A 15,983-nucleotide genomic window follows, 5' to 3' on the forward strand; every position below is an offset into this window, starting at 1 on the left:
ATATTAAAAAATTAAAATCAAAATGAAATTTGAATAAGGAGACACATAATAAATTGTTTATATACAGAAAGTAAGAACATGGAAATGACACAAAATACAAGATGATGGAGAGGCATCTGTTTATGAACTGGTTAAAAAGAGTTTGAGGCAAGAGGTTACCAGCTGCAAACCAGACCTAGATTATAAATTTATTTACAAATTTTAAATTCTGGTTCCTGGAATTAGGCAACTCTTTCTGTGGTCTGCCAGGAAACCTGCATACACATTGCTTGTGGGCGTGGTCCTGTAGTCATCTGCTTGTAGATATAAAGATGCCAAGATTCTGATAAGAGTTCTAGTGAAGAGTCACCTTCCTGTCCCTGACTTCAATTGTATAAAGTAAACTTAATTTGTATTTCTTCATGTTTGTTTGGTATCAGGCTTGGTTACATTCTCATTTAAATTTTGGAGAAAAACAATTCCCAGCATTCAGTCACATGAACAGGAAGCACTTGTTGTTAATTTTTTGCATATACCTATTTAAAATCATTAGACTGTGTGCTTTGTTTTGGGTTAATTGCTAAGGCCTAAGATGAGCCTCTTAAACCCTCTTCAGCCTGGTGCTGAAGTTCAGTGGTGCCTGGTATTTAGTAAGTGTATTCAGTGAAAAATTTTCCATGACTTTAACTAGGTAAAAACTGGTTGGCTAAAAGAAAGATGCTGTACTCCCAACATGAGATAATGGATTTGGAGGAGAAATATCGATTGAAAATTACAGTTACTGTTGTGTAGATTGTCATTACACCATAAACATCATGAGCATAGTATGATTTTACAGAATTAATAACCAGTAAATCTATTAATCTTTTTGCATTTTGATGCAGGTTGCTTTTGAGCTTAAGTGGGTTCTTGCTTCAAAGTCACTTGACCTTCTAAATTAGTATTTAGAACATTAATATATTTCATTTACTGCTGGAATATATGACAGTAAGATACTTAAAATTTGCACTTTGAAAGTGCAAATGTTTTTATTTAGTTTTGAAAAAAGACTATTGTACATGAATTATTGTGAAACTTGAATATCCTGTCGAGGAAAAAACCTCTTCATCAAATTGACTATGTGAAGAGGGCCAGTAGTTATTTGAGCTGCATGTGCCTGCAAAGGGCAGATTGAATAGTTCTGTTTCTATTAAAAGATGTGAGTCGTGCATATGTGTAAGTCAGCTTCAACATTATAAAAATTAAAGTAATGTTTCTTCCTTAATAGAACTTCTCTCCAAATGTGCTAGAAACAATTTCTAAAAGTAGCAGAAAGTATAGCGTGTACTTCAGATCTGTAGATGTTTCTTTCTGATTATATTTGGAATATATTTGGAATAAGTTTTGTAGTATGAGTAGATTACTTATGTGGAAAAGTCACCTGTGAAGGGATTCTCAATGTAACTATGGAATGTAGACCTGTGTCTTGAGTATAAGACTCTAAACAGTTTTAAAATAGCAAGAATATTCTTGAATAATGCCTTTTATAAAGCTAAGCTATCAAAGAGACAGCAGCATTCACAACTTAAAATAGCCCGCCCCCCCCCTCCCCCTTATAATATACAAAGGCCAAGTATAAACTGTGCTGGCTAGATAACAAGATTCAGTATAATCAACCTCTCCTCAGGCTCTTTCAGGAAATTTATAACATCCAAATGTCATGAATGTTTCTCCTTTATTTAAGAAGTCATGATGCAGCCCTAGTTTATAATTATAGCTCAAGAATTACCTTAATAATTTTGTCATTGACTTCAGGGAATGTTGAATCTGGCCTGTGCTGTATTACTCAAATAATATATAACCTGGTGTAGATAATGATTTTGGGCTAATTTGTTGAATGCTACATAAAAAATTAAAAAAAATTATACTAGTAACAATGCTTTGGATGACTTTTTTCTTGTCTATTACATGAACAGACCAATTATACATTTTGTTTGAGAGTTCATACTTGAGGGGAATATTACTTTTTGGTGGAAACTCAGCTGTAATTTTAAAGCAGCTGGGGCAGAGAGGAAGCATTTAACAAGAGCTGTTTACAAAGTTGATGGTATCTTCTGTGTATTGATTTCTACTTTGCGGTTTCATGGCTTGTAGCTTTAGTGATAAGATCGTGGAAATAATCAGACATTTACAGGATTTTTCTCCAATTGTCTCCAAGGTACAGCAAGTAAATTTTGGGAGATGCCAGTTATTAATATGTAACCTTTTGCTTTCAAAAAACTTAGGGATGAAAGTGTATTGTGCATCTTCATACTTAAATAATGATTAAGAAGTACTTATGATTTCATTGTAGGCTCAGCAATATACAATAAGTGTTTACACTAATGAATTATAAAAGTAATGGAGGGTTCTGAAATGTCATTTTGTTGGATGTATCATAGAATAGTGTTGCAGAATAGCAGGCTTCATTTGTGGACAATAATCCTAGGCGATCAGAATCCTGGAGGGAATTTCACATAGATGAGTGAGTTATTTAACTGACAAGAGGCTTACTAAACTCCACAAGAAAGAAAATGCATTTACAACAAATAGGTCAGTTGTAACATCAAACCGGTAGTTAATCTAAAACTGACAGTGGAACACAGGAATGACTGTAGCTGTGAGGAATACATTTGCACATAGGTCGTACATTTCTGCCACATTTGCACTAATAAGAAACCTGGTCTGTTTTCTTAGGGTATGTTTAAGGAGCTTTTCCATATATGCAAGCAAATGATCCAGACATTCAATGTGTGAAGTGAAATTGTTGATTACTTTCTTTGTGTGATTATTTAAAAGTATTAATTTTTCTATATAGGAAGGTATCTTGAAAGTTTCTTGGATGAGCATAATAAAATTCTGTAATAATTGTTTCACATATGGTTTTATCAACCATGTCATGTAGCTACCATTGCCATAAATTGTGAACTGCTGCATTTTTGAATGCAAAGCAGAGCTGATTGAAAATTTACATTGCCTATATTGTAATAATTTTTAGATTTCATAGCAAAATTCCTGCAGTTTGCATTTGACGGTTACCCAGAATAACCAACATTTTAGACTATTTAAAATAACAAAAGGCAGACTGCAAATTTAGTTTCGTATGGGCACTCATCAGCATTTATTGAATAAATGGGTCATAGTTAAACACAATGGAAAGCTATATATGTATTTATGTGCAATTATATAAAAACTTTGGCTTTTTGGTAACGTTGTCTCTCATTTTTAGGTTTAACTGATGACATACAGTGCAAAGTATTTTTCCAGAAAATTGACATAGTGAGGAGAAAAGAGCCTTGTAGAACTGCACTTTTATTTGCTTTTTAAACATAAATAATTCTGTATTATACAAAAGGTGTTTCCTGTTGCATTTAGAAGCTGCAGTGACTAATTTCTAGTATCTCTTGAAACTGAGGGGGAAATGTCTACATAATTTGTGACTGAAGTGTGCTACCGCTAAGTGTTAAAGAGAATAGGAATGTGATTTGCTGTAATTCCTAGCTGATTATGTGGACACCATTTGGCATGGCAGCCTTATGCTGGCTTGTAAATTAAGGAGAGGCAAGCTTGCTCTGAATTGCATACCAGGTCAGTAAGAAACACAGCGAATGCTGCTGGCAAAAGTGTTAGTGATTCAGTAGGTAGCACTTTTCTGTATGAGTCAGCAATGAACCAGTGAGAGTTGGAAGGTAGAGTGCTTCTGATTGTACCATATTTTAGGTGGGAAGTAAAGCTTTGGTCTTGGCTTCTGCAGTCTTTAAAGGCTCTATGGTGTGATTTGCTACAGGAGGGATGTTCGCCCAGAGTATGTGGTGAAATCACAACATCAGGTAACAGCAATTACAATTTATTGCATCAGATGTCCCCGTATGTTTTTAATATAATTCTTCAATAATTGCCAGTTTTATTTTTCCAGCCAGCACAGAGTACCTGCCACAGCTGATGAAACAGCATGCCCAATATTTTTTTTTAACCTCCTATCTTGTATTTTTTCTTTATGATATGGAGATTAGGAGGCTCACATAATTACATAAGGTGAAACTTCAACAGGTATTTCTAAATTCTCACTGAATAAATTGAGTTACAAATGGCAGCCTGTCATTCTCTGAACCTCTCAGAGCCCATAACATTTATATGTGCATTGGAAGGGGTTAGAGTAGGAAAAATTCTCAATAATATTAAGACTTAGTTTGTAGCCTTGATGGATGACTTGTTAAAATCACTAGCCAGAGTAGGTATAGTGTCCAGGATGCCTCCTATACAAAATTTCTTCCTATCTGTCAATGTTTTCCAATTCTCCAGTTCTCTAGAGTGGAAGAGAAGAATATATGTCCTTAGCAGCTTCTTTAAGTGTACTGGAAATGTGAAAATGCCTTGCACACAAAAATGTTTTCCAGATATTTGTATACATGTGGCATTTGATTTGTAAATATTGGTATTATAACTTGTATGCAAAACAAGAAAATATTACTAACCCTTTAATGAGCTGAGAGAAAGTATGGTTTGGATCCAGTTAGGTGTATGGACTGAAATACCTGATGTGGAAATCCTCTACCACTTGGCTGTTTAGCCATGCTAGTTGCCAAACTCAGTGATTAAGTAGTTGGTGTAATTGAACCAAAATCTCAAGTCTCTTTCTAGGTAGATCTCACTGAAACCCACATTTGTTTCTCCCTCTCCTGTGAAATACGCTAATAGACCAGCTCCAGAAGGTAGACTGCAGTTTATTAAATAACGGTTTTTGCTATTTCAGCTGTACACAAAAGGTGTTGCAGTACTGTATGAAGTTGTTTTTTTTAATTGCATCCTAGCTCTTAATCCGCTCAGATTCTCCAAACCTTTCCACTGCCCATTTGAGTGTAATTTTCAAAACTTCTGCTGATCTTGTACTGGGATCCATAGGTAGTAACCACATCATATGGAATCCTGCTGGGATGCGAAGAGCTGTTAATTCAGCAGGGAGGTGGAACTGATGTGTGCATGATTATAGAGAAATTAAATATTCACTACTTTTTATCTTAAGTAAAATATTTGGACTGAGAACTGTAGTGAGTTTGATGAAACGATAGTAGAAAGAATACATGGGATTTTATATCTAACCTGTCATATGTTTCATAGAAAAATAGAATGACAGTTTTTCAATGAAAGAAAAAAATATCAGACAGTTGACAAGTGCCAATCTAATTCATGTTTTCTTTTTGCAAAAATGTAAAAAAGATTTTGGGTTTGTTACACACTGGTAATAAGAGTGCTAGGTCTTACTAATATTTCACTCTTCTCATTCCAAGTAAAATGCATTTTCTGATACTCAGTGCAGAAAGATAAAGATATCATGGTTTTAGGGCCTGATTATTTACTTCTCTTTGTTGCCAGGTATCATTTTACTGTGATTCTGTACCTAAGTGTAATTGGTTTTTACTTTTTCACTTCTTAGTGCTAAGGTCAAAGTAGCTGGTGGTATTAAAAACATGATGTTTCTGAAGTCAGACATGCATTAAAAAAAAATGCAACGCATATTTACCATAATAAGAAACTTCTTGTACTGTCAAGGGACAACAATTTTTTAAGTAAAGTTTTTTTTTTTCCTCAGTATTGGTGTCAAAAAAGTATGTTTTTAATCTTTTAGAATATTGACTGTAAATTCTGCTTTTAATTAATTGACTGCTAGTTTAATTACATTCAGCTCAGCCATGGGCTTGTATTCAGTCTTGTTATGTTTTTAAAGTGAATAAATTAAGTGTGGCAAGCAGAGAAAAGCTAATGAGGAAGCATTCACAGAATGAAGAAATTTTATCTTATATGAAGTAAACAAGTATAGGCCCTATTCTTTATCCACTTTATATTTTTAAATGAGACAAAAGTTCAATTCAAAAAGCCAAGCATGCTAATATGGCACTAAGTTTATCCAATTAAATATTCTAAACATAACTTTTAAGATAGGTTCAGTGATTTTCAAGCCAGCACCAAGCAAACTGATGTGAAAGCCAAAAATTCTGGAGAGAGTAGTATGAGTGCTAGGACTCATTTCATGCAAACCAGCTCAGAAAAAAGAAATGGGACAGCATTCACATGTTGTAGTCCTGTAAGGATTCTAAGTAGATAAGGGCAACCCTATAAATTTGGTTCTGGTTCTGAGCTAGCAAGATCTTCAGAGGTTTCACCATGCTGGGTTGCTGGACCTCTACCAATTCAGTCTGGTGTGTGTGGGAACCTGTCTAATGCTCCATTGTGAAGTTGCATATTGTAATATGGCTGTTAAATGTTAGGTTGAAAATAATTTTGATAACTGCAGGGCATTATTTTCTATAGAAAATTGCCAAGGAATGTCTGCTACAGTCATTTCCATGACAGAAATGGAGAAAGCTTACAACCACTGCAGAAAATGCCTTTCAATGTGTGTCCTTTTGATGTGCCTGTGAAATAGTGTTCCATATTTCTCCTAAAATATTCCAAACATTTTTTATGTTGCACATTTATTTGTTTGGATTTGTCATTTAAAACAGAAGGAAATTTTTTTTCAGCTTCTACTTACAGAGAGGGATCTAGCTTGGAAAATTTTAGGCCTCAATGTTTTGTGTGGAGAGTTATAATGAAAATGGGTTTTTCAAACCTAACTCTTATTGGCAGCTGCTACATCTTCATAGAATCCGTTTGCCCAGTGCAAATGTCTGGCATCTGAACAATTCTGGACCATCTTTTGGTTGTTCTGACTCTCTTGCTGAGTAAGAAACAATTCTGGGACAAGCATTATGTTTTAGTGCTGCTCTGGTTTTTAGAGCTTTCATAGCTCTGTGTGGTGTCCACTATGCCCAGAAGGCTGGGGAAAACAAAAAGTTTCTTATTTGGCAAAAGTTTCCTGAAGTAAATGTCTATCGTATACTGGTCAAGCAGACCTGGATTTTATTAGACAGAATAACCTGCTTGATTTACCTAATAGCCTGGAAGATAATAAAATTATTATTTTATGCCTTTGTTTAACAAACCTCTGATAACTCTTAAGTTTAGTTACCTGAACATAATGAAATGAGAAAAAATTAGAAGGTTAAAGAGCTGACGGAAAGAAAAGCTCTTGACTGAAGACCTCTAACATATGTGTGAAATAAGGAGATGGGAAAGAGGCAGCTCTGGGGAACAGAACCATTCCCGTTATCCTGTATATGCCTGTTTGAGCATTGACTTCTCTTACTCAGGGAGATAGGCAGGCAAACAGTATATTGCATGACATAGTATTTTCATGGATGATTTAGAGATTGCTGCCCATTTCTAGTAATCTTGTTCAGAAATTGTTTAAAAAGCACAATAATGTAGGAAGAAAGCTAAAGAGCTTGGATGCTGCAACAGTAATTTCAGTTTGTTGGCATTCTCAGAGTGTCGTGAACTAAACAGCTTAAAATTTGTTAATACAAATGCCTAAGGAATCTGTTAAGGAGTAGGATATGATGGCTAGAGAAAAGTTCTCTCATCTTATGTGAGTGTATCTGTTGTTAGATGTAAGAACTGTTTGGTATCCTGAGGTGAATTGCATTGGACCTTTACAAGGCACAGGGATCATCCCTGCACCTGTCCATCCTTTTAAGGAAGAGAATTCTGGGCAGAGGGCACTTTGACTCTGCGGTGGACACATTATTAAAGTAAATTTATCCAAACAAGAATTCTGATTAAAAGACTTTCCCAGAAGAAGGTTACTTAATGGAAATATTCAGGTGTTCAGAGCTGTGCTTTGTTCTTGTATTTGGACACCAAGTTACAAAAAGGGGAAAAGATAAGACTGCAGTAATATACATGAACTGGATTAAAGGGTAGATTAAAGGAAATGTTCAGAAATCAAAGATGGTGAGAGGTTCAGAGTAACCTGAAATTGCTAATCAAGATTTTTGGGAGGAGAGTCTTAATCATCTTCTTGGGAAGATTACTGTTCATGTATTCCCTAATACATTTAGTCTGTTAGACGTAATCAGCCAATTAATTTTTAACACGAAAGGACTTTGAGGAAAACCCTCTGACACCAAAAGGAAAGAACAAGTTCTGTGGAAATGTTGTATCTTAGAATCACTGCTAAAATAGAGGTGCTATTTTGTTAGTGAGAAATGTCAGTGAAATTAAAAATATTGTGAGATTTCCTAAGGAGTGCCACTATGATAAATTCCCTTTGTAAAATACTTCCATCACAATTTAAATTTTGTGCTGTGCAGTAATCCATTTCTCTAATACTTAAACTGTTTAGGGAACAATTCATGTAAGGGGCAACAATTTGGTCGTGGTAAACAAAGATGACGTTTGTATGATCCAGATAGAGAAATAGGAGAGCAAGAAATGCTGTGAAATGGACACATTGTTTGCAGACACCTTAAAAAAAGATTTTTATGTGATCGTAAGATACACATGTAACTATCTGCTTTAAATGATATTTAATCATTTAACATCAATACTAACATATGGATCTTTGTCTCTAAAGCTGGATTCAACCTTTATGTGTTTTCATGATAGTTTGCTTCAGTTGAGCAGCATGAGATACAAGCCCAAGGCTATGCACTCTGGTTCCTTGTTTGTACCCTCAGGTGTACAGTGATTATTCTATATAGAAAGCAAGTGGATCTGGGAAATACTGAGCCTTCTAGTGTAGGGTCTCCTGGTGCACATGTTGATACATCCATTGCATGACATGGGGATACTCAGCCCACTGGATTTGGTAATATGCTTCTAAGAATCTAATTTTTCTAAGAAAATGTTATTGTCTCTGTATATATGTTACTCTATAGCTATAGCTGCAAGCATTGTTTAGTCTGAATAGTATTCATACGATTTATTGTCTACTGCTCCCTCTGACTTTGTGGAGCACACGTAGACCTAACTGCCTTAATAATGAATTATTGCTATGTAATTAATCAGCATCTCCTGGTTCAGACAATTGCCTCCTGGAACTTACCATAATTCACCTCCATCAGCCAATACACATAGACTTTAATTGCCTCATAATATTGTCAAGAATACATCAGCTAATATTGAAAGGGTCTGATTGCATCTCTTTGAGCTAAGCAACATATATTAGTGTTCTGCCCCTGTTCTCATTCTACACATTTATCTTACCAATGTCATGAGCTGGATTGAGGACACATCATCAGGGTGCAATCAGGAGCAGGTTTGTCAAAGTGAATAGTACTTTCAGACTTGCAGTTTGAAAAGAAAAACTCCCCACAAGGCAAGTTGCATAAACAACTGGGTACTGACATCTGGGGAAGTAGAACTTCTCTTTTAAGTGGAATTATTTTTAAAAACCAAGATGAAAATATAGCTAAAATGCTTTGCATGCATAAAAGGTGCAAATAAATAAATCTCTGCTCTCATTTCACTTGGTGAAATTCACTCAGCATTACTTTGGAGCATTGGAAACATTTTTGAATTTCAAAGTATATCTGATTATTTATCTAACATTTGGGGAATTTATTCAGATTTGTTTAATGTAGGTGATGTTTCTATTCCAGACCTTTCATATTATTTGTTATTTTGATTAGTGTATTCAAGTTCATTGACACTAAAAATATGATCCTATTTTTCCAATTAATAATATCATAATGATTGCATTTTTATTAATCTTTATTTGGATGCATCCCTGTCCCTATGGAAAAATGTTTTTGAAGATACAGTGAGGTGGAACACTTCAAATAAAAGGCCAAGCTAAATCTTCATTGAAAAGGACTCCCCCTTGACTTCAAAGAAAAAAGCAGCATGATAATTAAACACAATTGAGGGAAAGAAGAAAAAAAAGAGAAGCCTTGATTTGAACACACTTTGAAACAGAGCATAAAGAGAGATAAGAATGAGCTCAGTGAGGCAAGAATAAGGAAGAGGGAATAGCAATATTGTTGAGACCAAATAGCTAGTACTGCAGTATAGGCAGATCTCATAAGTGTAGGATGATAAGAAGGTATGTTAGAAAGGACATATTTGAAGATTTATGTAGTTTGACCATCAGGTATTTCAAGAAAATTCTCTGCCAAGGTCTTGTGGGGGCTGTTTCAATGGAGGGAGCACATGAACCATTAACACAGTGAAGTTCCCTGATTTATCCTAAATACAGTACAGATTTAGTCCCTTCATCATAATGTCTGGATTTGTACCTAAAGAGAATCTCTATGGAAAGAGATTGTAGATTGTGGCCATACTGAATGAATCATGTCAAAGGCATCTGAAGAGTGTGGTAGCTGGTGTCTGCATGGCCTTCCTCCTACCAATATTTTCAGTTAGTGTTTCGGAAACCTTTATTGGCAGGCAAGACATAATTTGAAGTGGCTAAGTAGTTCGTTGGGACTCTGTTTCTTGGCATAAAGGTAGGAGCCATTGTAAATGGCTGTGATCCACAAATCCATGATATTTGCCAGGTTATCACCATCCATCCTTTGAGGACAAAGGGCAAATCACACTCCCATCCCTTTCATGGTCCACAAAATATTGTGTATTCCCTTTAGATATTTATTACCTCTACTGAGAAAGAGTGAGCTTGTACAGAAAATAGCTGTAAGGATTTCTTGAATACTGATCCACAAAAAACGTTTTCTGTACATATAAAATAAGTTTTATGTGAGTTATAGAATTAAAGTTATAGTCTTAAGTATTATTTGTCCTTGTGCCACGAGATTGTCACAGTACACATAATACTTTTGAAACACCGCTAGTTAAAAATACATTCAACACAAGCAATTTTGGATTTCTGTATTCTTTTATTTTCACAGTAAGACTTACTAGAAAACTCCTTGATGTTTATCTCAAAGGCAAAGCTGAGTATTGCTGCTGGATGTTGTAAGGTTAGAATGAACCTGTAGTAAGGAGGATGTCTTTCCTAATAAAGCAATGTTAGCTAATTGTGAGAACATTATATTAATATTTTAAAACAGCTTTAGCATATGGAGATATGACTTAGACTAAACTAGTTTTAAAGTGGTAAAACAGCTGAAGACTGTTGATACTTCTTCAACTTCAGAAAAACAGAGGAGCCTGTTTTTTCTTAAAACGGAATATTTTACTTTTGAAAGAAAAATAGCTTTTTTTTAATGGCAAGTTATTAGTTAGATGACAAACTTTCTTCAAAAACATTTTTGGGGTGGTTATTCAAGCAAGTATTACATATAAAATATGCAAATAAATGTACATTTATTTTAAGCAATCCATTAAGAACTAGAGACTAATCTTCAAGCAGTATCGACTTCCTTCTGGGACTGTCATCTTCAGATATTCTTCTAAATTAGCTGCAGCTGTCCCACATTCTGCCTCGACAGACCCCCTTGGGTCCTGGCTTCCCGGAGTAGCACCTGTGGTAGTTTCCCCAGGTGTTTTTGGCAGCTGACTCTAAGGTAGTTAAGTAATTATGCTTGTAACTTTGGGATCCCCAAATGGTCTCTGTCTACCACATACCAAGATTGGGTTTTTTTCTGTTTCAATAGATTCCTATCTTATGTGTCCACAATTAGTCTCTGTAAAGCATAAAAACCAGGTTTTTTTTAAATACCTGTTACCTAAAGGATAACAGATGGATATAATCATACAAATTATTTCTATGAGATTTTCTGGAAACTTCTGTTTCATTTGTGTGATCTTCTTTACTATTGTGAGGAAAACTTTTCCAGACTTCTGGTGGGTCATGATATGTGTGGGTTGTTTTTTTTTTGAAGTTTTTGTTCAGATCATGCTTACCCTACCTTTATCCTTATCCCCCATCTCATTTTAGCCCTTAGAAGACTAAAATTTGAAGAAATACTAAGTCAGTACTGAAGAAACCCTCATATTGAAACAAATGAGGCACAGCCAATAATTAATCAAGCTGTTTCTCTTAGAAAGAGCAAAGACCCTGCAACTGGAAGAAGTGGATGCACAACAACAGAAAGTTTTGGGTATGCTTCAGTGTATCATCTCTGCACTTCATGGTAGGAGATGTCTGATAAAATGAGTATAAGGTAATGATATGTGAGCTTTTTGGGTCTGTGGTTGAGTAAAACTTGATGGGACTTTTGTTGTTTTATGAAAGAAAATATTGTAGCTTTTCTATCAAAGACAGTAGGCTAAAAGTAGGGGCCTGGAAACTATTCCTTAGGAAGAAGTGGTTCATAATACAGGGGGAAAAAAAAAACCCAAACCCAAACAACTGTGAGGTGGTTGTAGGAGATTCATAGCAGAGATATTTTTTTGGGGTGGGGTCCTGGTGTTGTAGTAGTATCTCCATATGGTATATTTTTGATACTTTTGAGTTTTTGTTGTTATACATATGTGAAGTTTGTCTTGCTGCCACTTTCTTGGGCAGTTTGACAATATACTGCCTATGCTACTCAGTAAATGTTAAGTTTTTATATTATAGTGTTGGGTTTTGTCGGGTTTTTTTTTTTTTCCTGCTTGGGGTCTAATCCATTAGCAAATAAACATGCACTAGAGACTTCTGCATGGTGCATATTTATCCAAAGTTGGAGAAAGTCTATGATACTGATTGTATTGTGCAAAACCAGATGTAAATGATACAGTTGTGTACTTGCTTCTTGAATGCTCTTTGTTTCTGTGTGTTACTATTTGGCAAGTGCTTGGCTGAAGAATGCTCTGTGTGTTTTGTGATAGTGGGGGAAGTAAAATGGTAACCTAAAAAAAAGCTCTGGGGCTCATCTTTCACTGGTAATGACGAACTTAAAAATAGCTTATGTTTATGACTTGAATATTTCCTTCTTATGGCGAAGAGCATTTTTTCCTTGCATGAAAAGATTTTCTTATTCTTAAACCATAAAAAAGGAATGTTTTGTTGAAACTGGATTTAATCTATGTAGAACTAAAACATAATAATTATTGGAAAAAGTCTCTTTCCTAGGTGTGGAAGGGATTTAATCTGAAATGTCACAAGTCTTCTGAAATCCACATTTTTCTCCTATTAAAAAGAGTACAGGGAGTTTCCTCGGCTATGTCTATAAGATTTTTGCCTAAAATGCCCCTCAAGAATTTCCCCATATGAAAAATAAACAATCAGTTGTAGATAATACCTTTACAAAGAATAAGCAAATTAGTCAACTTACAGAATATAGTTTAATGTTTATTGGACTAAAACCCACAAAAGTTTACAGGAGAATTGGTGGTGGATCCTGGGTTTGGAAGAGTCCAGGTGTGCTTCTTCATGACATACAGGTGGATGAGATGGTAAGCAGCTCGTCTCCTCAGCTGAAAATAATTTCTTTGTAGTCTTTCTTAACTACTTAAAAATATTGGAGGTGTTGGAGAGATGAACTGCCACATCCTGCAAATGCTTGGAATTTGGTGTTTGTCAACTCGCTGCCAGTTTTTTACGGTATCTCTTGGATAAGAAACTGAAGTAGATTGGCTTTTACCTGATGGTAAACTGGAAGCGTGTTGCGTTGTATTGGAGGTGTTGGTTTCAGTCTCTCTATGGTGTGTGCTGGCTTCTATCTGAATAAGAAAATATTGCAAACCTGTATGCAGGTATTTATATAAACATGAACGGATCAGTGCACTTCAATATAACACTAATAAAAATCTTTGCCTTACTGGGGCAGATCCAGGCGCCACCTAAAGCAGTATCCTGTCTTTGACAGTGGCCCCCACCAGATAATTAAAGCTATATATAAAGCCAAAAAAGTGTGATAATTCCCAAGTACTCTAGCAGCATCCACCATCTGTAGCTCAGGGACTTCCCAAGCCTGTTTCTGCAGAGACAGTACATCTCAATGGATTTTCCTTCTATGAAACAGTCAAACCTCTCCTTGAACTTTCATAGGCTTTTCATGTTGTAGTGTATTCAGAAAACAGAAGAGGAATGTATACCTTTCAGAGATGAAGGACTATAAATTGGAAATGACATGATAAACTGAAAATTATGTGGGACACTGAAATTTGATTACAGTAACCTTGATCCTCTACACTGATCAATAGCTACTTGAGCATCAGGCACTTTGGCTATTTAGAGCTGAGGATAAATGTCGTTTTGATGAAGAATAGCAAACAACAACAAAGGTAGCTCAGGGTGCTTTTCTTAATATATATTTAAAAAGTGCTTTAGTCATCTGGATTTCTTCTAATTAAAATATTGGTCTTCAACTTATAAAGGGTTTTAAACTGTTGATCATACTTAGATTTTCTTTATGCTATCTTTTGGGAATATTACCAACCACTGTTCAGGGTAAAACCAAGATGCAAGAACTATTTATAGATTGTGCATATTTATTTTCTGATATTTCGCTGTAAAGAATAGATCAAAAGTAGGCTGTCATAGCTTTGAACCTTTTTAAAAGTTGCTTTCCCCCCTCTTTTTTAAACTTAGCCTGCAGTAAGAAATACATAAAATGTTGAAAATACGGTTATATAGAAATTCATCATCTAAAAATAGGACTTTAAAGGGACACTGTCAAGATATCAATCCCACATCAGGATGGGGAAGGGCTGCAATTAAGGCACTTTTAACTCTAAGAAAATCTGTCAAAATTGAACAGAATCTTGGTGTTGATTTTTCTGACCTGCCTTTTACTAAGCGGTAAAATACACTGTGACTTTTTCAGGAGCTGGGCCAAAACTGCTAATTGTGAGAATATTATCTGCTGCTTGTCAATTATGTATCTTCAAATTGCGTAAGTGAAAGATGTGGCTTTCATTGTCTTCTGGTTTATTTTGTATTTCATCTCTTGTCTGTGCTTTCAATTTTCATTTCAATGTTGGAGAAAGTGCAGCAGTCAGAAGTCCTAATTTGAGAAAACTCTCTCTGCTCAGAGAAATAAGTGGTTGGGATTTTGATAATATTTTTCCCCTCTGCTTTGTTTACCCCACCTGCAGTATTTATATTTTGCCTCAAGTATTTGTTTTTAATCATTTTACAGAATGTTAAAAATGTTCAGATAGAGCATAGCATCATATTTGGATGTAAACTATTTAGCTAGTAATGTTTAATCCACCTGTTATTACTACCTCCAAAGCACAGTGCTTACCAGGTGTGATGTTTACTTAGTTGGCATAGCGGCAACAGTTTCATGTGGCCATCTTTTAAATGAAACAATTTAAAAATGGTTTAAACTGGCAGTTGTATTCTTCACTGCACGGCAAGTAATAAATCTTAAGTATGCGTCCCTTCTTTATTACCTTTATTGCTTGGAACTACCTCCTTCAATCTACAGTTGTCTTTTCCAGTAGGACTATTACAAACTTTGGTGTAAACTATCTGTTCTAAATACCGTCAGGGATGTGAAAATAAGTTTACGTATTTTCATTGCCTAATCTCTGTTAGACTGTTTCCCAACAGGCTGTGGATTTCCATATAAAGCTGACCAACATTTTGAGTTGTTGCCAAAATTATCACTTGATAATTTCTTCTAGAAACATTTGCTTAGCTGTGGAAATGTACACCTGGGGAAATAAAACTAGCTTCATGGCTTGGAAAGTGTCTCCCGTTTAAGGCTGCCTTTGTTTTATATAAAGCTGCCAAGGAAAGTTTGTTCCAGAAATAGCTCCTCTTTTTGGCACAGATGTTTGTATCAGAGCTCCAATTAAATAGTAAGTAGATCTACGATAGGGAGAGGAATACAAAAGCTAACTGCCACAGACTTTATGTGGGACTGCAGGGTCCTGAATCAGCAAGGCATGAATGATTGCTGTTTTTTGTTGTTGGAAGTAGCTCTTATGACTACCAGTCTCTTCCATGTAAATACTAACTTGTGTCTTGCGGACGTTTCAGACCCATCTCGATGGGCAATCTTTTGTATACAATGTGCCTTTCAGAGGATGGGAGCAAGCCAGAGCTGCTTCAGCGTGTGTGTTACTTTGGATGCATTTTTTACTCTTGTATAGCAAGTGTTTTGGAGGCTTGAGTGGCTCAGCAGTTATGCTTGTTCGCTTTATGCTTTAAGGTAAAGTGGGTTTGTCTATTCTCTGAAAGCATAATCTAAACTCTAGTGTAAACTGTTAGTAAACATATGAAGTCACTACCCCAGAATAATATAATTATTCTAGAAACAAAT

The sequence above is a fragment of the Falco naumanni genome, chromosome 8 (assembly GCF_017639655.2).
Source record: "Falco naumanni isolate bFalNau1 chromosome 8, bFalNau1.pat, whole genome shotgun sequence".
NCBI lineage: Eukaryota > Metazoa > Chordata > Aves > Falconiformes > Falconidae > Falco > Falco naumanni.